The sequence below is a fragment of the Lathamus discolor genome, chromosome 1 (assembly GCF_037157495.1).
Source record: "Lathamus discolor isolate bLatDis1 chromosome 1, bLatDis1.hap1, whole genome shotgun sequence".
NCBI classification, from domain to species: domain Eukaryota; kingdom Metazoa; phylum Chordata; class Aves; order Psittaciformes; family Psittacidae; genus Lathamus; species Lathamus discolor.
This window is the reverse complement of record NC_088884.1, coordinates 99,892,598-99,914,229: the sequence shown is the minus strand read 5'-3', so window position 1 is coordinate 99,914,229 and position 21,632 is coordinate 99,892,598. Positions and strand designations below refer to the sequence as shown.

The window sequence follows — 21,632 nt, the reverse complement described above, 5'->3', positions numbered from 1 at the left end:
TTAAACAGGGGAAGTTTAGATTGAGATAAGGAGGAAATTCTTTCCTGTTAGGGTAGTGAGGCACTGGAATGGGTTGCCCAGGGAGGTTGTGAGTGCTCCATCCCTGGCAGTGCTCAAGGCCAGGTTGGACGAAGCCTTGTGTGGGATGGTTTAGTGTGAGGTGTCCCTGCCCATGGCAGGGGGGTTGGAACTAGATGATCTTGAGGTCCTTTCCAACCCTAACTATTCTATGATTCTATGATTCTATAAAAAAGTACAGTGATGATTTCAACAGAAACCTTGGGTGGTTTTGGTTTGGTGTTGGTTTTGTTTGGTTTTGTTTTATAATCATTTTTATAAGCACTTATAATGCATATAATCATGTTTTATAAGCATTTTTATCTTCTGGTCTCAGCCAGAAGTCCAAGCAACGACTGAGCACCTGCAAGGCAAACTGAATAGGAATGGTCACGAGCAAAGCGCAAACCGCTTAGGCTGCTTTTATTTTCCTAGCTGTGAGGAATCACTTAGCAGTAAGCGAACAGCCTGAAGTCACTGCCGTTTAGTCAAATTCACTCTTCGCCCTCTTGCTGTCTCCACGCAGCATGAGCTGTATGCCAAGTTTGGGGTGAAGGGAGGAAACTTCTACCTGTAAGAAAAGATGGAAGTATCAACAGCCCCTTCTAGAGCACGAAGTTTTTGGCTTTGAAATTCTGTCCAGGAAACATGTGCTCACTATCAAAGTCCAACTAGCAGATAACCTGTCACCTGCACTGTACCCAGGTACTAGCCTGCAGATGACAGTGCAGGAATACCAGCTTCTGTAAGAAGCACTACTTATGGTACACTGACCTGGATACAGTTGACTGGCAGCTGAAGTGCGCTTTACTGACACTCCCAGCTGACACAGATGAGAACCACTCTGTGGTCACTGGGCAGATTGTGTTGGCTGACCATCCTGAGACGTCCATTGCACATTTCAGCAAGCCCAAGTCAACCATCACGAGGTGGCATATCAGCCCCCAGATCAGGAGCTGGGAATCACACCATGGGTGGTTCAGTTCACATGCCTTGTAGAGGATTCAGCTGGCAATTTTCTACAAGATACCTTTACTTTCTTCTTGCAGCCTGTGGAAAACCAGCTTCCCCACATCACCAATACAGGCTTTACTGTGCTTAAGGGAAACAGCTTCCTTCTCCACAGCAATCAACTGGATGCCAGAGACAAGGACACATCTCCAGACCACATCATCTTCACTGTAACTCAAGATCCAGTGCATGAACATCTATCTTATTGAGAGGACAGTCAGATGGTGGAAGGGGAATCTTTCCTGCTAGATGAAATTGCAGGTGGGCGCATCTCCTACAAGCACAACGGTGATGAGCTTGCCAGTGATTCTTACCAGTTGGAAGTGAATGATGGAGTCGATCATGTGCCAATCACAGCCAAGATTGCAGTGCAGCCTGGGGATGATGAAAACCTAAGTATTGTTCTCCTTGGTGGTCACAGGTTGAGGGGAGCAGACATTGATATTCTGGAAAATGGTGCTACTCGAATTACTATGTCACTTATCCAGGGTACAGAAGAGGATACAGGTGACTTGGTCAAGTGGACCTAAGCTCAAGTGGAAAAGGAGAATCTATGGATTATGGAAGGAGGGGCTGGCCGCTTGGGAGGAATATAGGACAGTTGTTAGAGGATGTAGGGAGGCAATTAGGACAGCTAAGGCCTCCTTGGAACTCAATCTTGCTAGTCGGGTTAAAGACAATAGAAAGGGCTTCTTCAAATACATAGCAAATAAAACTAAAACAAGAGGCAATATAGGCCCACTGCTGAACGAAGTGGGTACCCTGGAGACAGAGGATATAAAGAAGGCAGAGGTGCTGAATGCCTTCTTTGCCTCTGTCTTTACTCCTGCAGACTCTCCCCGAGGGCCCCGGATTTCTATAGCCCCAGAAGGAGTCAGGACAAAGGAGGAGTTTGCTTTGGTAGATGAGGATTGGGTTAGGGATCAGCTATGCAAACTGGACATCTGTAAATCGATGGGTCCGGATGGAATGCACCCACGGGTGCTGAGGGAGCTGGCGGAGGTCATTGCTAGGCCACTTTCCATCATCTTTGGTAAGTCGTGGGAAACGGGCGAGGTGCCTGAGGATTGGCGGATGGCAAAGGTCACACCAATCTATAAGAAGGGCAAGAAGGAGGACCCGGGTAATTATAGACCGGTCAGCCTTACCTCCATCCCTGGAAAGATGATGGAACAACTTATTCTTGACTCCATCACTAGGCATATCAAGGATGAGGGGGTCATTAAGAACAGCCAACATGGTTTTATGAGGGGGAAGTCATGTATGACCAACCTTATAGCCTTCTATGAGGAAGTGACTAGGTGGAGGGATGATGGTAGAGCGGTAGATGTGGTTTTTCTTGATTTCAGTAAGGCATTTGATACTGTCTCCCACAGCATCCTCATAGATAAGCTGAGGAAGTGTGGGCTTGACGATCAAGTAGTGAGGTGGATCGAGAACTGGTTGAAAGGAAGAAGGCAGAGAGTTGTGGTCAATGGCGCAGAATCTAGCTGGAGGTCTGTGACTAGTGGAGTTCCTCAGGGGTCGGTGCTGGGACCGGTGCTGTTTAATATTTTCATCAATGACCTGGATGAGGGAACTGAGTGCACCCTCAGCAAGTTTGCTGATGACACAAAACTGGGAGGAGTGGCTGACACACCAGAGGACTGTGCTGCCATTCAGCGAGACCTGGACAGGCTGGAGAGTTGGGCGGGGAGAAACTTGATGAAATTTAACAAGGGCAAGTGTAGAGTCTTGCATCTGGGGAAGAACAACCCCATGTACCAGTACAGGTTGGGGGTTGACCTGCTGGAAAGTAGTGAAGGGGAAAGGGACCTGGGGGTCCTGGTGGATAGGAGGATGACCATGAGCCAGCAATGTGCTCTTGTGGCCAAGAAGGCAAATGGCATCCTAGGGTGCATTAGAAAGGGAGTGGTTAGTAGGTCAAGAGAGGTTCTCCTCCCCCTCTACTCAGCCTTGGTGAGGCCGCATCTGGAATATTGCGTCCAGTTCTGGGCCCCTCTGTTCAAGAAGGACAGGGAATTGCTTGAAGGAGTCCAGCGCAGAGCCACAAAGATGATTAAGGGAGTGGAACATCTCCCTTATGAGGAGAGGCTGAGGGAGCTGTGTCTCTTTAGCTTGCAAAAGAGGAGACTGAGGGGTGACCTCATCAATGTTTACAAATATGTGAAGGGTAGGTGTCAGGATGATGGAGCTAGGCTTTTTTCAGTGATATCCAGTGATAGGACAAGGGGCAATGGGTGTAAACTGGAACATAGGAAGTTCCACGTTAACATCAGGAAGAACTTCTTTACTGTAAGAGTGACAGAGCACTGGAACAGGCTGCCCAGGGGGGTTGTGGAGTCTCCTACACTGGAGATATTCAAGGCCCGCCTGGACAAGTTCCTGTGTGATGTACTGTAGGTTACCCTGCTCTTGCAGGGGGGTTGGACTAGATGATCTTTTTAGGTCCCTTCCAACCCTTGGGATTCTGTGATTCTGTGATTCTGTACTTAACTTTGCTGTGCAGGATCCACCCAAGCTGGGTGACATCGTAGCAGATGGAATGCAATCAGAAAAGTTTACCCAGCGTGACCTCATCAGTGGAGCAGTAGCCTACACTCACACCAGCAGACTGGCTTGAGAAAGAGGTATGATTCCTTCAATCTCACCATTTCTGACCTCTGCAGCGAATGGGTGGTGGGAGGCATCACAGTACAAAGGGTGCATGTGGTTGTAACTATATGGCCAGCGGTCAGCATTGCATCTGAAGTGGTGGTTGCGGCACAGCCGCTCAGTTCCCTCCCTGTCCTCAAGGGAGGGATGAGAACTCTAACTCTGGATCAGCTAGATGTGGAGTATGTGGGTACTCCTACAGATGACATCCTGTGCATTGTCACAGTTCAGTTCTCTTCAGGATATTTGGAGAATGTCTCTCCAGCCCCACAGTCTGAGAAATCTAGAGCTGGTGCTGCCATTAGTGCTTTCTCCATCAAAGATGTTTGTCTGGGCCAAGTAATCTGTGTGTAGAGCATTCACAAAGGGGTGGAGCCTGTGGAGAACAGATTCACTTTCCAGTGCTCTGATGGTGTTAACTTCTCACCTCACCAGTTCTTCCCCATTGTCATCATCCCCACCAATAAGGAAAAGCCAGATTTGTTTGTGTGTGAATTCATGGTGCTTGAGGGGATGAGCTTGGTGATTGACACCCTCATCCTCAATGGAACCGATGCAGACATGCCTCCAGATGAACTCAGTTTTGTTATTGCTGTCCCTCCTAAGCATGGGCAGATTGTGCAGCAGCTGTCCACAGGAACTGTGCCTGTTCATAGCTTCATCCTGGAGGAGATACAGGAGGCTTCCAGCTTTGTATGTGAACATGATGACTCGGAGACAAAAGAAGATAGCTTCCAAATTCACCTGATTGATGGATATCACACAGCAGAGCAGAACGTGCTTATTACAGTGAAACTGGTAGATGATGAGACCCCTAAGATGGCAATCAACAACAGTCTGTAAGTAGAGATGGGCAAGTCAAAGGTCATCTCTAGTCAAGACCTTAAAGCCACAGATACAGATTCAGAGGATAAGAGGCCTTGTTATGTTATCTGTTTGGCACCTGTGCAGGGTTTCTTACAGCATCAGAACAGACAAGAGGAAGTGCTGTTCAACATTGCACAAGACACGAACTTAACACAAGATGATTTAGACCAGGGATTTATCCGCTATGTTCATACTGCTTCATACTTGCTTCACCAAACAAGACTTGAATGAGAATCTCATCAGCTACAGATATAATGGTACAGAAACCAACCAGGGTAGTTTCTCCTTCCCTGTGACTGATGGGACCCACACGATCTTTTATGTTTTCCCTGTCACTAGCATAGGAATACATCAACCCCAGATGATAAGGATTCAGACCAGTTCACTGGACAACAGAGCGCCACAGTCAGTGGTGAACAGGGATGCCCCTACTCTAAAAAGACTTCCAGCTGGGCATCTAGGCTTCCTGATCACAAGTAAGGCACTGAAGGCAGAGGATCAAGACAGTCCACGCAAGCTGTTGAAATACAAAATAACAGATGGGCTAGAGCATGGCTTCTTCATTAATACTGGCCTTGAAAATGAAACTGTTAGGACTTTTATGCAAGGTTGGTGCTGATGGCTGTGTTTGTTTATAAACATTGGGCTCAACGAGTTGTTATTTTGTGCTATGTTATATCCCCTTTGTTCCAGGGGATTTAGGACATAATGTCTTTTAAGCTATGAAGCTTATGCAAATTATCAGAATTATAATACATGCATTTTAGAAATGAAATGTAATTTTATCTGTGAAGACATAAGTTCTGGTTTGTACGTACATGCATTAATGTATTACCTAATGTGTGTTAAATGTACGTGTATGCATCTTACCATGTACATAGCATAGTATTACTCATAAGAAGATGAGAAAAAAGTCTGAAATGGTGATTTGCAGAACCCACACCAGTTTCTTTTCAAAGACTGAAGTAAGTACCTGTTTGCCTGCCTGGAAATTAAATCCAGGCTTAAAAAATCACTATTGTCTTCAGAGAAAATCTAGAAAGGTGCTTAACATTTCTGCACATCACTGCATCTAGTACTTAAAAAAAAAAAAAAAATTGGGGAGGGGACACCCAGTGTAGCCTCAGTATTTTGGGTGGTATTTTGTGTGATTCTGTTCCACAGAGAAAGCTCAGTAGGTAAGCAGGCATCCTTTAGGTCAGCTCCACCAAACCTATGTGGAGGGAAGAGCCTTAAAGGATGGTGAGACACTGTGAGAGCAGCCTGACTATAAATGTCCCTGTACTCCAGCTGATCTTAGGGAGTTTGCTGGGTTAGGATTGTCATTCATCAGTTCTGGGTAGAAGAGTATGTTGAAAGCTTTCACAGGGAAATTTACAGCCTAGACTTTGCCTACTCTTCAGTGTGCTTTGACAATCAGCAGAGGGGAACAACATTTACCAAAATTCTCATTAGACAGTGTAAGAGGATTAGAGGTCTTGGCTATTTTTCTGTGCTCAGGTGTGTTACTTTTCTTTGGCAAGAGAAAATAATTTGAGGAGAGTAAGATTGTTTATCTCCATTTTATGTATGTACCTATAACTTCCAGACAAGTTGTAGCTTTAAGATACTGATAACACCATTTATTTTTAGAAGTCGTTTCACCTGTCAAGCTACAGTCTTGTGAAAAATCACTTGCTGTTCATTTGAGAATGTGTAATACATTTTCAGTTGTCAGAAAGCATCCAAATCTGACATGCCAGAACAAAAGAAAATGGTAACCCTGGGAGAGGAGGTCTCCTAGTAGATCAGAATTAGCTCTAGGGAGCAGCTTAATGCTGACTGGAGTATAAAGAACATTTAGGTATATCCCAAACATTTTTATATCAAATGAAATGGTTATATAAATAACTGCAATAAAAGCAAAAGTAGATGTCTCTGAAATCTTTGTGTTGATGAAATGTGGCACAATACACCTGCAGCTTTAGGGTAATAGAAATGCCTAGATGGTTTTCCCCTTTTCTCTGCCGTTGTTCTTTGAGCTAGTAACTAAACTTTTGCTGTGTTGCTGAGTATAGACCAGTGTAAGAAGCCATGCCACATTATACAAGTTTGGTTGCTGAAATGCTTTGTCTGCAAATTAGCCAACTTGCTAGTAGGTAATCAAATAGTAAAGGTGAAATGAACTAGGTACTATATGCTCTAGAAATTCTATGATGACTCATTTAGCATATTCTTTTCTTAGCCAATATTGATGAAATGAAGATCAGCTACATCCTGAAAGAAGGTGGTAATGCTAGCAGTGACACGTTCTATTTCTTCATTGAAGACAATAGTAAGATTAAGATGCTTAATTATACGTATCTTGGAATTACAGCATCTGGAAGATTGATCACATTAAATAAACAAGTAAACTGTTACTTCTTTATAAGTAATATCTAAAAGTGCCATGAATACCTAGGGTACACAAATCAGAATATTTTATAAATTTTAATGTTGAAATGCTACAACTACCGCAAAGTCCTGTGGCAAGCTGTGAACTCTTAGTGGGATATACTGCTGTCACAACACTTTGTTAAGGGACCTTTATAGAGGGCTATTGGCAGTGACAGTTCCTTATGGTCAACTGTGCATGTTACAAAAATTGAACCATGCAAGGTGGAGCATTGATGGATTGATGATAATTTTGGAATTATAGCCAAGTACTGAATCAAAAAAGAAAAATAATATTAACCTTTGTTAAAGAAGCAGAGTTCAGTTGATCTAGATCATGGCTGAGAGCCAAGCGAAATGCTAGGATAGGCTGGTTAAGTCCATTTTGCTCTTACTTATATAGAAGACATTCCCCATGGCTGGCACTTCATATCCTTGGCAACTTTACAGCTGGAAAGAGCTTCTCTTTTAGAAGCCAGTAGAGTAACTGGGAAACAAACCTATGACAGGCCGAAAATGGCTTTTGGTTTGTGCTTCTGCTGGTTATGCTGAAAGAAGAAGGTTGAGTGCTGGCCAGCTGAGGGGGATGGAAAAAACGAGGTAGTTTTCACGAGCCAATTATTTTCCAGCTCTTTTTTGAAGTAGGGTGCAACCAATGCAATTAAAATCAAATGGGGCTATTAATTTAAGAAAGATTGGAGATGCATTCTTTGGCTACTTTTCTTTACATTTCACTTGGCACGCAGGAGAAGGTGCTGTGAACTGCTACCTGTGTTTCTTACAGAGATCTTATTTTGCTTTCACTTAATCAATATAAAGGTCTTTGTGGCATGACTAAGTGCAGTAATATAATAGAGAGGAGAAATAATGGGGAAAAGGAATACCTGACTCAACAGATGGTAATTCTTATTCTCTATACACCCAGGGGTACAAAGGGAGTCAGTTACTAGATGTTTTCATTAACAGCACTTCCAGTCTCTGCTAAATGGAGTGATTCTTTCAGCTAGATTACTTGATCATCTGTCTGTTCCAGACATCAACAAAGTAAGGAAAGCTGTGGCAGTAAATGTGTGCAGCTACGCTTGTAACTAAAGTATGTACTGACTGAAGGGCTGGTGTATACTGATGTGACTGGCACAACTGCAGGAAGAGTACATGGCTACAGGAAGGTGTTCTGAGTGAGTAACATCTGGAAAATCACTTAAAACTTGCTTGGTGTGGGAAAGAAGGTTGAAAAGTCAATGCTATCATTACTACTATAGCACAAGGAAATGCTTTTAAAAATTTCTATTTTGATTAGTCTTTTGATGGCTTTGGTGCTTAGAAATACATTCAACATTCTCTCGGGGACATTTACGTCCCAGGGGAGTGCTTGAAATAAGGCACAACTGTAATAGCTGTTGTACAGCTTGGGACAAAGTACCTAAAGGCCAACAGAGCATGTACACTGCTTTAGTACAGTTTGCAACTGCTTCACCAACACTCACGAAGGAGCCTGCTATTTTCTATGGGTTTATGTTCTAGCTTCTGAAGTCCTCTTAAAAGCATTAATTTTGTGTCAGTACGTACAAAAGAAACTCTGCGCAATAAAATAAATGTATGTCTGTGTGTATAAAATACATGAAGAAAATGCATGCATTTTTCTCTCTCTTCACTGGCCTTGCAGTAACACAATCAGGTTCTTCCAAACAGAATTTTCAGACTTTAATAGGAGAGTATGCCTCTTGGATAATAGCATTTTGTCTAACCTGAGGGCAGGAAAAAAACCTTTAGGTTCTTTTCTGGGTAACTACTTGTTCTGCTGTTCAAGAGTGCTGCTGGGAAACCTTTATCAGTGACATATGAGAAAGGATGGGTGGCAGCTTTCAGAAAAGTTGATCCATCTAACTTGAGGAAACTCTTCCCATTCCTGCCATTAAACTGAAGATTTGGGCAGAAGTACTAAAATGTTAACCTACTGATTATGGTTCACATTGACAGCTCTGATTTATGAGTGTTCAGTTTGTTGAGCCTGTAGTTAATTTCACAGAATGAATGTTGGTACAAATTGAATGCAAAGTAAGTAAAGTTCATCTGGTTTTAATGACTTTTCCTGTGATGAACTGACAGATAGCATAATGTTAAGTTTGTTCAAAGATTTATAATGGAGCAATGCAGTAAACCTGCAGTGGTTATTTTTCACTTTAGCATATTTGATTTCAGAAGCATTTGTTATTTTTCCTTGGTGATTTTTATGCAAGATCAGCCTAGTTAGACTTGGTTTGTCCAGTGCCTCTCCACCTGGTTTATGTTCTGTGATACTTTATGTACGTAACTCTTATTTACCTGTGGAGTTCACCTTTTTTATTTTGTAGTCTTTTAGTACACTTCTTGACATTGCTGTCATTGGTGTCCATTAGACCTGACTTTCAATTACTGCTGCTGAAAGAATGACAGCTTGCTGTTACTGACAGCTACAATGTTTTGCTGATGTCAACTCTGTGGGACCACTTCGGGTTTCTTTCAAGCATTGCGTGGAATGCAATTTTAGAAGTTAGATTGTCCCTTTGGATAAATGAATCCTACTGAAATACACTTAGAAGTATTTGCTTTCCATAAAATATTAAAGAAAATATTATATTATGAACTTCTAGCTATTAAATATCTCTGAGAATTTTTTTTCTGAAAGAAAAATTTAGAATATGATCTAAAGTATGAATTTGTTCTGTGCATTTTGCTTGATGTGGTCCCAGGTCCATGGGGTGAACATCTGACCCTGCTAAAGTTAGTGGGAGCTTTGCTACTACTTCTAGTTGGCCTAGAATTTCACTCAGAGGCTTTCTCACCTGTATTTGATTGGTGCTACTGCAAAACAGTTGCATGGGGGAGTGTAGTTGGGTGAAAATCCTAAGGGAAACCTAGCAGTTTCCTGGTAGTATGTGAGTTTTCCATCTTTTTTCTTGGCTTTTACTTTCTAAAGACTTAGACTGTTCAGCCAGTCTTAGACTCTGTTGATCAGAGGATGATATAAGGAGCTTCAGTCTTATATTTTCAAGCTTATTAATGTTTTTCCCAGGGTTTTTCTTGAAGCTGGATCCTAAGAAGGTGCAAGAATACCCTTCATAATTCCATGAGCAGCAGTTATCACAGATTCTAATACAATATTAAACTAAATCACATGCTTATACAATCTAGAAACATTAAGGTATCTGGACGTTGATGTCATCTACCTGGACTTGTGCAAAGTGTTCGACACTGTCACACACGACTTCCTTCTCTCTAAATTGGAGAGATATCAATTTGATGGATGGACCACTCGCTGGATAAAGAACTGGCTGGGTGGCCGCACACAAAGAGTTGCGGTCAATGGCTCGATGTCCGGCTGGAGACCAGAAACGAGTGGTGTCCCTCAGGGATCAGTGTTGGGACCAGTCTTGTTTAACATCTTCATTGCTGACATGGACAGTGGGATTTAGTGCGCCCTCAGCAAGTTTGCCAGTGACACCAAGCTGTGTGGTCCGGTTGATATGCTGGAGGGAAGGGATGCCATCCAGAGGGACCTTGACGCGCTTGTAAGGTGGGCTGATGCCAATCTCATGAAGTTCAACCATGACAAGTGCAAGGTCCTACACCTGGTTTGGAGCAATCCCAGGCACAGCTACAGGTTGGGCAAATAAGAGATTCAGAGCGGCCCTGCAGAGAAGGACTTGGGGTGCTGGTCGATGAGGAAATGAACATGAGCCGTCTGCAGTGTGCACTTGCAGCCCAGAAAGCCAACCGTATCCTGGGCTGCATCAAAAGGAGCGTGACCAGCAGGTTGAAGGAGGTGATCCTGCCCCTCTACTCTGCTCTTGTGAGACCTCACCTGGAGTATTGTGTGCAGTTCTGGTGTCCTCAACATAAAAAGGACATGGAGCTGCTGGAACAAGTCCAGAGGAGGGCTATGAGGATGATCAGGGGACTGGAGCACCTCCCGTATGAAAATAGGCTGAGAAAGTTGGGGCTGTTCAGCCTGGAGAAGAGAAGGCAGCATGGGGACCTAATAGCAGCCTTCCAGTATCTGAAGGGGGCCTATAGGGATGTTGGGGAGGGACTCTTCGTCAGGGACTGTAGTGACAGGACAAGGGGTAACGGGTTAAAACTTAAACAGGGGAAGTTTAGATTGGCTATAAAGAGGAAATTCTTTCTTGTTAGGGTAGTGAGGCACTGGAATGGGTTGCCCAGGGAGGTTGTGAGTGCTCCATCCCTGGCAGTGTTCAAGGCCAGGTTGGATGAAGCCTTGTGTGGGATGGTTTAGTGTGAGGTGTTCCTGCCCATGTCAGCGGGATTGGAACTAGATGATCTTGAGGTCCTTTCCAACCCTAACTATTCTATGATTCTATGGACACATAAGAATAGCTGTTTTTGTTAAGGCACAATGTACTAGTGAAAAATTCATCTCTCGGTAGAATTAAATGATATTTTGTTGTTTCCTTTTCTAACACAAATCGAAATACTGCAATTCCAGCAGCTTGTTAGCAATCCTTGGTTTGAATTTGATTACCTAAACTGGCAGCATGTAGCTACTGGTCAAATTTACTATCTAGTGAAGTTTGTGTGTGTTAATGACTGTTTATCTAACACAACTGTTTACTTTTACATGAAGGTACTATTTCCTGTAATTTTACAAATCAACTTTGTGTTACCATACACAAGTCAGCGTATTATTCTCTTGCTAAACAGTTCTCCTTTTTAGTAGTCAGGTTTTGCACATCTATCTTCTCACATCCACAACTCTGAAAATAGTTTGCAGAACTTGCAAAAGCTGCTGCAGTGGTACAATTTCACCACTCCTGGACAAAAAAAAAAAAAAAAAAAATCACACTTCTTTGATAGGCCTGACTAATTTGGCAGTTCCTACAGAAAATTCAGCTAGTCTGTTTTATTCTTTTCATTGGTTGTTTGGTTCAGTGCTTGCAATAGAAGGGTTCACCAAGAATGATAAAAGCCGCAAAGCAAAATCTTCCTTTTCCTCTAAATTATTAAATTCAGAGTGCCTTGCCTGCAGCAAGGCATAATTTTTCTTAGTTCTCTTATTTGTACTACAAGGCTTTTTCTATGTCCTTTTAGCCATAAGGCAAAATCTGAAAGAACGCGAGAAAGTGCAGGAGTGAGAAAGAAGGAAAATTATATGAAAGGAGTCTGTGGGATGCATGTCTCATGCAATTTGCCCATGAACACAGATTAGAATTTCTTCATGTCTCAGTCTGTTTACATCTTCATTTGACAATTTTAGCTTGAGAGATTTAAAAGATAACAGTAACAGACATTTAGGAACTTCTAAGACCTACTCCTGAAATTAACCTATCTTCAAACCATCTTCTTTTTTTCTATGTTCCATAGACATTTTAACTATAATAAATAGGATTATTTTGGTTTTACTTAAATGTGGGTAAACAGGCTTGCACGTTTTAGTCTCTGATGTATTCAACCCATTGTTATGAGATATGTAAAGCATATCAGGAAGGTTTTGTACAGCAGACACTTGTCATATTTGTCACTACTTCAAAATGGGAACAGAAGTTGAATGGAAACTAAAGCAAAACACAGTTATGTCAGTCAGTCAGTTGTGTTGTGAATGTGTGGCAGCAGGTAAGTTCTTCCTAAATGGCATGGTAAGATTTTTTGGTTTTAGGAGGGCTGATGTAGGTCAGCCTTGGACAACAGGTAAAGTTAGCTTCCTGTTGTCTGCTTACCTGGCATCTTTGGTAATACTGGATTTTAGATCCCCAAATACAGAGTAAGTATTTCTCAAGTCTATCACTGAAGTAGAATTGTTTTCCAGACCAGGACATACTTAATTAAAGGATGCTGTTTGCTAGCGCTGCTGAAAATGATGACTTGATGGTCCTTTATGTTTTTCCTGAAGACCTGATATGCCTTGGGCTGTCTTCTGTCCTCTGAGTCTTTCAAATACCAGATTTTTTTTTCTTCTACATGTTTTTCCGCAATTCCTTTTTATCTCCTTCCTTTTTTTCCTGTGTTATGTATCAGTAAGCTCAACTACTGTCTCTGTGTTCAGGGTTCATGTGGGCCTGTGTCATGGTTTAAGCCCAGCCAGCAACCCAGAACCATGCAACCACTCGCTCACTCCCTCCCCTTCCTCTCCCCGCTCCCAGAGGGATGGGGAGAAGAATTGAAAGAATGTAACTCCCACGGGTTGAGATAAGAACAGCCCAGTAACTAAGGTATAACACAAACCACTGCTGCTACCACCAATAATAATACTGATGAAGGAAATAACAAGGGAAGACAATACAATAGCTCACCACCCACCGACCGATACCCAGCCTGACCCAAGCAGTGGTCTAGCCCTTCCGGGTAACTGCCACCAGTTCGTATACTGGGCATGATATGCTGCGGTATGGAATACCTCTTTGGCTAGTTTGGGTCAGGTGTCCTGTCTCTGCTTCCTCTTGGCTTCCCCTCCTCCTTGGCAGAGCATGAGACTCAGAAAGTCCTTGGTCAGAGTAAACATTACTGAGCAGCAACTAAAAACACTGGTGTTATCAGCACTGTTCTCAAGCTGAAAGTCAAAAACACAGCACTGCACCAGCTACTAAGAAGGCAAAAAATGACTGCTACTGCTGAACCCAGGACAGCCTGTGCTTTATCTTTCTAATGTCTTGGATAGCATAAGTAGGTAATTTTTTTTAAAGTATTATTAAAAGGAAAATATTTCTTTTCTATAAGTGTTGTCAGTGATGAGAATTTTAATCATGAGGATTAAATGTGCTTTTAAAATGGTATGGAATGGCTCCTAGTTTAATGTCTTATAATTAGAGGGGCAGAGATTCTCCTGTAATTCCCTTAACATCTGGTGAATCATCTGAATACATAGATGGGCAATTAGGAATTGAAGCATGGTTTCAAATCTGAATCTAGAAGGTATTCATAAAAAACAGGGATAGTTATCTTAATTTATTTTTATGTGGCTTTTCTATTGGGTATTGATAATCCCATTTATATGTGTGATAAATTCAGGAAAGTGGTTATTCCTTTCTCTGTTGCTATCCAGAAGTTAGGGGAATAAAGGAACATATAAAGCTGTCCATATAACGTGCCTGTATCAAACAATGCAAATTTATTTGTTCTGTTCATCATGCATCTCCCATAGTACTCAATGTTTTTAGGATGCTATGGGATTCAGTTTCAGATGTTTGGAACTCAGGCTGAATTATGCAAAATGTAAATTGAAATAGCAACAAGCTGCAAACTTGTTAACTGGTTTCACCTAGAATTCTTGTAAGTTCATTGACAGTATCAGCCCAGAGCTTCTCAGTATTAACCTCTTTGATATCTGAGTCTAATATTTTCCATTTGTTTCAGCCTGTTATCAGTTCTTATAAGTCAGCTATTCTGAAACACCACAAAATGCATTTCAGTGTTGTTATTCATCTGTGAAAAATTAAGGGAAGATACTTTAATGGACAGAATATGCAGACCAGATGTTCTCCAAAGCAGTGTCTTCCAAAGGAGGTTATAAACAGGTTGTGTCCCAGGAGGCAGATCTCTGAGTCTTCAGAACTCATGAGAGGCACAGCTGCTGCATTGATAGAACTCATCTTGATGAAGTGGTCCTGGATTCTTTCTTGTTAGCTTCAGCTGCTGTGTAGACCAGGGGAAGAGCCATTGTGCTTTTCCCAAGGCAGGGGAAACTGCCTCGCCCTGACTGGCTAATAATTGTAGGATGGGCATGAAGAGTACAGGGTTTTCTACTTCCAGTGCTGTGACCAGGAAAATACTTCTTAAGGTATTTGACTTCTCACATGTCATTTAAATTTAACTGTCACCAGTGAAAAGACCAAACTTTCCATGGTCAGCCACGTTCCTGTTCATTGTTCTAGTTTGTGCCCTTCTTACCCAGTGTGTATTTTGCTTTGTTACGTGGGAAATGGCTCCAAAGGTCAGCAACAATCACTTAGCCTTATCTAGGAAAGAAATATCTCTGAAGTTAGACAGCTACTTTTCCTGGTGTTATAGAGGTGTACGACATTTCTTTGTGATCACAGATAAGAAATTAAAAATATAATCTTACCATTCCCAGGCACGTAAAGGTATTGTGTCCATTGTTCAACCTCTAGCTAGTATGGCCCTTTAAGAAGCCTTCCCTAATGAGTGTCCGTAGCATCAACTGTGTTGCCCAGATTTGACATGTTGATCTAATTTGGGAAATTATGAAGGCCATAACTTCCCACAATAACCATCATGCTTATGAACCATGCAGACTCAAACTATGGATCAGCTGGCTGCCTCTTGCTGGAGCACTTTAAAGTAACATAAAATCTCTTGCACTGATCCCTGCCTCACAACATATCCAAGGTCTCACTGTGAAGGCTCTATTTCTTCAGGGACCTGAAATGCCAAGCATATTAAAGTACGTTGCAAAAGAGTATTGATTCAAGGGAGGAACTGAATTTATGATTAAAGCTGATTGCATTATGGGTGAGTACTTTTATCTCATGTTAGCATACATGGAAAGTTACCTTTTGGAAAATGCAGAAGCTTTCTGGTTCTAATGAAAGCTTTGTACTTCTGAGTTACAATTAGATAATAAAATAAGATAGTTGCATCCTTTGTGCATAGAGCATATATGGTGTCAGTCATGATGTTATTTTTGCACAGAGAATGATAAACTTGGTAGTATATTTTTCTTCTCTGTTTAATTGGACTGTTACAAAATATTAACAAATTTTGGCACTGACCATTTAACAGAGTAACTGAAATTATATTTTGTTCAGGATGGAGTATGCAGGAGTATTGGATAAAGTGAATGCATCCATTGATCTTTCCTCCTGCTTTCTCCTTAAGGAGCCAGAGAGATTCAGAGAATTACTGTTCTCTGATACAGGGATTTCATTTGTAACTGTGCTACAAATACCATTTGAAGAGCAAACACACAAGCAGAGTTTGTCATGTGTATCCACTCAGATCTATGTATGTATCCATCTACATCACTTTGATCTTGTCCTAGCATACTGAACAAATTAAGCTTCTTCATGTAATCAGACATGTTATAGGCAGTGGCTGAGCTGTTGCAAAGGAAACAGCTGATAGCCCTTACTCTAGTCTGTCACTGACAGGTTAGAGATTCCTTTTGGATTCAGTTCATGTTAGCAAAAAGGTTAGGGGATAGTTTAAGATCAGATCCAAAGATTTTCTTCTGCCAAGTAATGTGGTTTGTAGGATAGAAGTTTACAGAGTATTTTAAAAAAGCCCAAATGTGCACCAGTTAATCTATCTGCAGTTACTTAATTAGGTTGTGATCTTTTCTACAGATTCAAGGATTAGCTGAAGTAAATATTTGCCAAATCACTAGATCCATAGGTAGAAGAATCCTTCTTCTCCTTTGTGTATCACACTCAATAACTCAGTCATCAATTTTTCTTCAGTCAACTTGTGTGGTTTGGCTCTTAGATTTTCAGCAGTTAGCTCCTAATTTCAACCTGCACCATGACTAAATACCATTGGCATCACTCATTTTCCACGTCCTAAATTGCTACCAAGCTTTCTTCACTGTAATATAGTGTATAATGACACAGTTTTTACCCAGGACTGCTTACCTTCATGAGCTCTTTGAGTAGAAGTGAGTGAGGTCATATTCAGAAGCTTTCATTTCTGTTTTGGGGGCTTCACCTTCCTTTATGCATGCTTACCTAGAGAATGTCCTGGCCAAGTGTAATAACATGAGCTAGTGCTTCTCTTTATGGTCTGCAAAATCTAAGCGTAAAAAAGATTATCCTTCTCTTGAGACACAAGAAGCACACTCCTTCAGGCACTATTTTTTGAGGACAAGGTGTTGGGCAAGCAGCCTTAATGTGTGAAGTAATCAAGACAGTCATGAAGTTACAGGGTCAGAAAGTCAAGAGAAAGGGGTGCAGAGGTACTCATCACTTACTGTAATGCTGATCCTTGTTAGATTTCTGTTAGACTCCTGGAGAGGCTCCAGGTAATTACGTTGTTGCAGAACTTATGCCAGTGTCAAGTGGCTGGATGGTTCAGGGAAGATTTTTGTCATCAGCCACCCTCACCTACTAGTCTTACTATGGCTCTGCAAAATAGGCATGTGGCAATGATCTGTAAGGCTGAGCAGACATTTCATCAGGGGGTGAAAGGGAAGGCTCTGAAGCATGAAAGAAACATATTTCTGTGGTACCTCTTGGCATCTCTCCAGAATTTAGACAGGTGTCTCTGGAGCCTGGCAATCAGTCTTTCTATTTCTGTTTATGGTCTGTTACTTCCTGTATTAATTTCCCTTGGTTTCACTGTGCTACCACCCATAAAGCATGTTTATTGTACTGCCTTTTCAAAAGCTTAAAGTAGAGTCTGTAAGGCACTTACATTCTCACGATAAAAGGATCATCGTTAAAAATCATACTCTGTATATTGTTCTTGTGGTATTTTAGCAATTTGGCAAACCATTTGTATAGGTAATCAGACATGACAGCTTGCAAACAGATTGATAGCTGTTTGAAAAAACTGATACTGAGGAAGCCTAAACTAGATCAGATGCATTACGTTGGATTAGGACCAGACTAGGCAGGCCGTAAGTGTATGCAAGTTGATTAGTGGATGAGGAAATGTCTAATGAAGAATTTGTCATATAAGTTTTGCTAGTTTATCAGCTTAAAAGACTTGCGTAATTCTTGAATATGTTTGTTATTGTGAAGCTCTGGTAGAATTCTCTGGTAGTCTTTAGTGTATGGATAGCTTGTAAGCTGATTACTGCACAATTTAGGCTAATTAAATGAATTGGTTGATGCTGCTTCTACAGTGGCACGTCGTTTCTGTAATTAACCTAGATGTGTCAATGAAGATGATTTCTTGGAACATAGTTTTTGATGTAATTAATACAAAAAAGGATGGTGATGGAAAAACAAATTCCCAATGTTATTGTGACTTATTTCAGGCCAATACAGTCCAGAAAAGCAGAGGCTTCACTATTAGCTTTACCTACAAACATTTTTCAAGGAACATTCACCACTTTCTGCAGACAGGGTACTTCCTTAACAGTCTTCTGCCTAACAAAAGCCAAAAAACTATCCAGAGCAAACGAGCAACAAGGAAGTTCAGTTCCTTTTTTTGATGAAAATTTCTTTTTTCCTGGCATAGAACTGGTTAGCCAAAAATTCACTTTTCTGCTTGTTCAAATTAATGTGATAAAGGACTGGAGAGCTCACTCCAGCTTCCCTCAGGATATGCTCCAAGTATTTAATTTGTTGTTGTTAACTTCACTATTCTGATGTTCCTTTATTCTGTCTATTCTTTCTCCTTTTCCTTTTTTTTTTTTTTCTCTGAGTCTTTCCAAAGAGACTTTGTGAAATAATAGCTAGCAAACTTCTATTTCCCATCTGTCTTGTATATATGTATGTCGGACCATCACCTGGTTTCAGGGTAGTGTATTGTTCTTTGAGCTGCCTGGTTACATGAAGAAGATTAATTTATTCTTAAATTAAATGAGGAGCAGGAGTTAGACTTAACTCCTACCAAGCAGAGTATGTACGACTATGTATGTGCGTGACCTCTAATAAATTTTGTTGTATCTCTGTGATGATATAAAGTTCCTATTGGGAATAATTGGAATTCCTTGGATGGTGGTAAGGAGTGTCTTTGTACCTTCATAACACACATCTTTCTACAGTAGCTCTGTCTCAGTCCCTGCTCCATCTCCCCTTCTCGAACCCTCCACTTTCAATTTTTCCATCTCTTTCTAAAGGGGGGAATGTTTCTAAATAGAACATGTCATGGCTAGACTGCAGTTATCTGTGACTGAGGCTGTTAGAAAAGAACAGACAGAAATTAGACAAGCCTGTAATACAAAACTTCTTTTCTCCTTATTTTAATCCTAATTGTACTATTAAGTGAAACTCCCCTCTACCAACAAAAATGGTTTATTTAGAAACACAGTGATGATGGTTTGTTGCAAATACCAAATTACCTTTTGCCAGAACAAAAATCCTTGGTCTTCTTGTGAATTCTTATACTTGAAAACGTTTAGTCTCTGGAGCAGCATAAAGTTTGTTTGAGAGCTGCTTTTACGGTATGATCTGTTGCATATATGGGAAAACTCCAAGAATTTGGAAGGCCTAGTTGATGGAAAACATCTTCCCAGCCATGCAGACTAAACCATGTTCCTTCATGCTAATACTTGCAGCAAATTGGAGCATGGCTTCTGTGTTCCAGTGGGCTATGCTGGTGTGGATGAACAGTGTGTTATGATGACTTTCACTGGGTAAATACTATAGAATCATAGTGCAGCAAAGCATATTATTGTGAGGCTTTAATGACATTTCAAACTCTTCAGGTAATGGCTTCCAGAAAGACAAAGGCTATAAAGATATAGTGTAAATGGCAAATTTTTAAAAAAGGATGCAATGCTTAATTTAGGTGGAGGATGACTGGGTCTTGGTAAAGATTCTTATCATTATTATCATTATTTTTTAATGATAAAAACAGGCCAAAGCAAAGGAACTAAGGCAAAGAACACGAGTAAAAACACTGGAGTCACAAATGAAGTAATGTTCTTTCCTGATTGAGAATATGGCAGCATATCTTTTTTTATTATTTTTATGAAATGGATGTACATTTTGTATCAACAATACAATGCGACCCTCCAGTCCTGGAGCTGGAGTGGGGAAGGATGGGCAAATTAAGGCAAATAAGGAATATGTCTTCCGGCCACCTGCTGCCCAGACTTTCCTCATGTTTCACTGTAGGCACTGGCTCATCATTCTCAAATTACAAATCTTTTAGTCAACTTCCAGGTCTCTTGGAATTCAGGAGGATGAAAAGACAAAATCCTCATAATTGGGTTAGATTTAAAAGCGTGAGACAAGGTAATTCAACCTGTGCACACTAGCCCTCCACCACAAGCTGCAATCGTGAAACTGGGTCCAGTGAAGTATCAACAGCAGTGTACCTGTTCCTCTAACCCTGCTGTCCAACCACATCAAACAGGAAAAAAGAACCTTGAGTATATGCAGCCTATGTAGATTCATTAAGGCCTCAAAATTTCTTGATGATAACTGAAATCTGGCAGGAATTTTGAAAGACAGTTAAATACGGCTTTAAAGGTCTTGACTATGTGCAGTCAGGTTTGTGCACTCAGAGGAATCAAATGTATATTCTGGCCACTAATATTTGCTCTTCTTAAGCTAGTGCTCTTTTCCAACACCTACAATTGTTTCCTGGTTTTGACTTTCTTAGACTGAAAGGAAAAGCGTGATACTCTGCAGCAGCCACTTTTGACACATATTCTGTACTTTGCATTTAGATATTAAAAAGGAAAGATTTAAAATATTAAAAAAAAAAAATATTATGCCTGCATTCTGCTTTTGTGCATGCCAGCAAAGAAGGAAGAGAAAAGCTAAATATTAGTCTGCTCAGAACAGTCACTTTTTCCTTCTGTACCAGAATGGTTGCTCATTACAAATACCAGACTGAGAATATTCATTTGTTAAAATACAGCCTGATACAAACGAACAAAACCCCACCAAATAAAAAAAATTACCAAACCCCTTTCTAAGTTCATCTTTGTCCAAAATAAAGACAGAAAGAAAAAAATGCCTAATTCCCAACAAACTCTTCATTTCCTGACCTGTTATTTTTCCCTTGCCCAAGAATTTAAGACTTTTGGCTGGTTGGGGGATGAGAGCCCATTTGTGGCTTTGCCACCCCTTAATTTTTTAGCTAAAGTTACAAAGTAATTTAGATTTTCCTCTCTATCTTGTCTCCCTTTTTAAGTTTTTCAACATTTGGAACTGTTTCTTTTTCACTCATACGTAAATTTACTTTCTTTTAGCTGAGCTGGTAGGTTTTGTTCTTTCTTCTTTCTGTGCTTCTCCAACTTCTTCCTTTTATTTCCTTCTCTGTTTATTTCCCTGGGCTGCTTTCTGTCTTTCTGATCCCTTTCAGTAAATTTTAGCTATCCAGCAAATCAAAGCCAACTGCAAGGATGCTTGCATCCATAGAGCAGCTGTTGTAAAGGAACATAACTTCTCTTGAAGGAGTTGATAGAAACACTGCCAACCACCCAAGATCAACCAAAATCTGAGATGGTGGCAGGGTGGAATCTTTGCCAGAGCAAAAAGAAAGAAAGTGTCCTGCCATTTGGGTGGGTTATTAATGTATTATTTTTTACTAATTTTAGAACTTAGATATTCATGCAGTCTGTGAGGGTAATAGAAAATCTATGTTTCATGGTGTGCAAGACCCATATGCCAAGCACATGGCCAGCTTTTACCTCCTTGTATTAATCTAGTCTTTATTCCCCAATATCTAATAACACTTGGCAAGATATCAACCCTTGCTTAGGGATAATAAAACCAAGACAGCAGTAACTATAATAGTATTTTTAGGAAAATACTGGAAATGGAGGCTACTCTTTCATGACACTTGAGAGGTTTTTATGTAATTTTCTTTGTTAAATTTATGAAGCTGATGGTATGAGACATCCCTTGAAGGCTTCTCTCTTTGGCCAGGAAAAAGCTGATGGACTGTATAGTGAAAGAGTTATAGGTCTTACAAATTATAATATCTTGTTGGAATGCCTCCGTTTGTCATAACTGTAGAACTGGCAACCATCTAATTTCATACTGGCCTGTTCTTAAGGT

General features: G+C 40.9%; 1 pseudogene; it reads left to right on the top strand.

Annotated features, from left to right (window-relative positions):
• LOC136006275 (FRAS1-related extracellular matrix protein 2-like) overlaps positions 1–21,632 on the top strand; it is a 93,549-nt pseudogene that overhangs the window by 34,222 nt on the left and 37,695 nt on the right.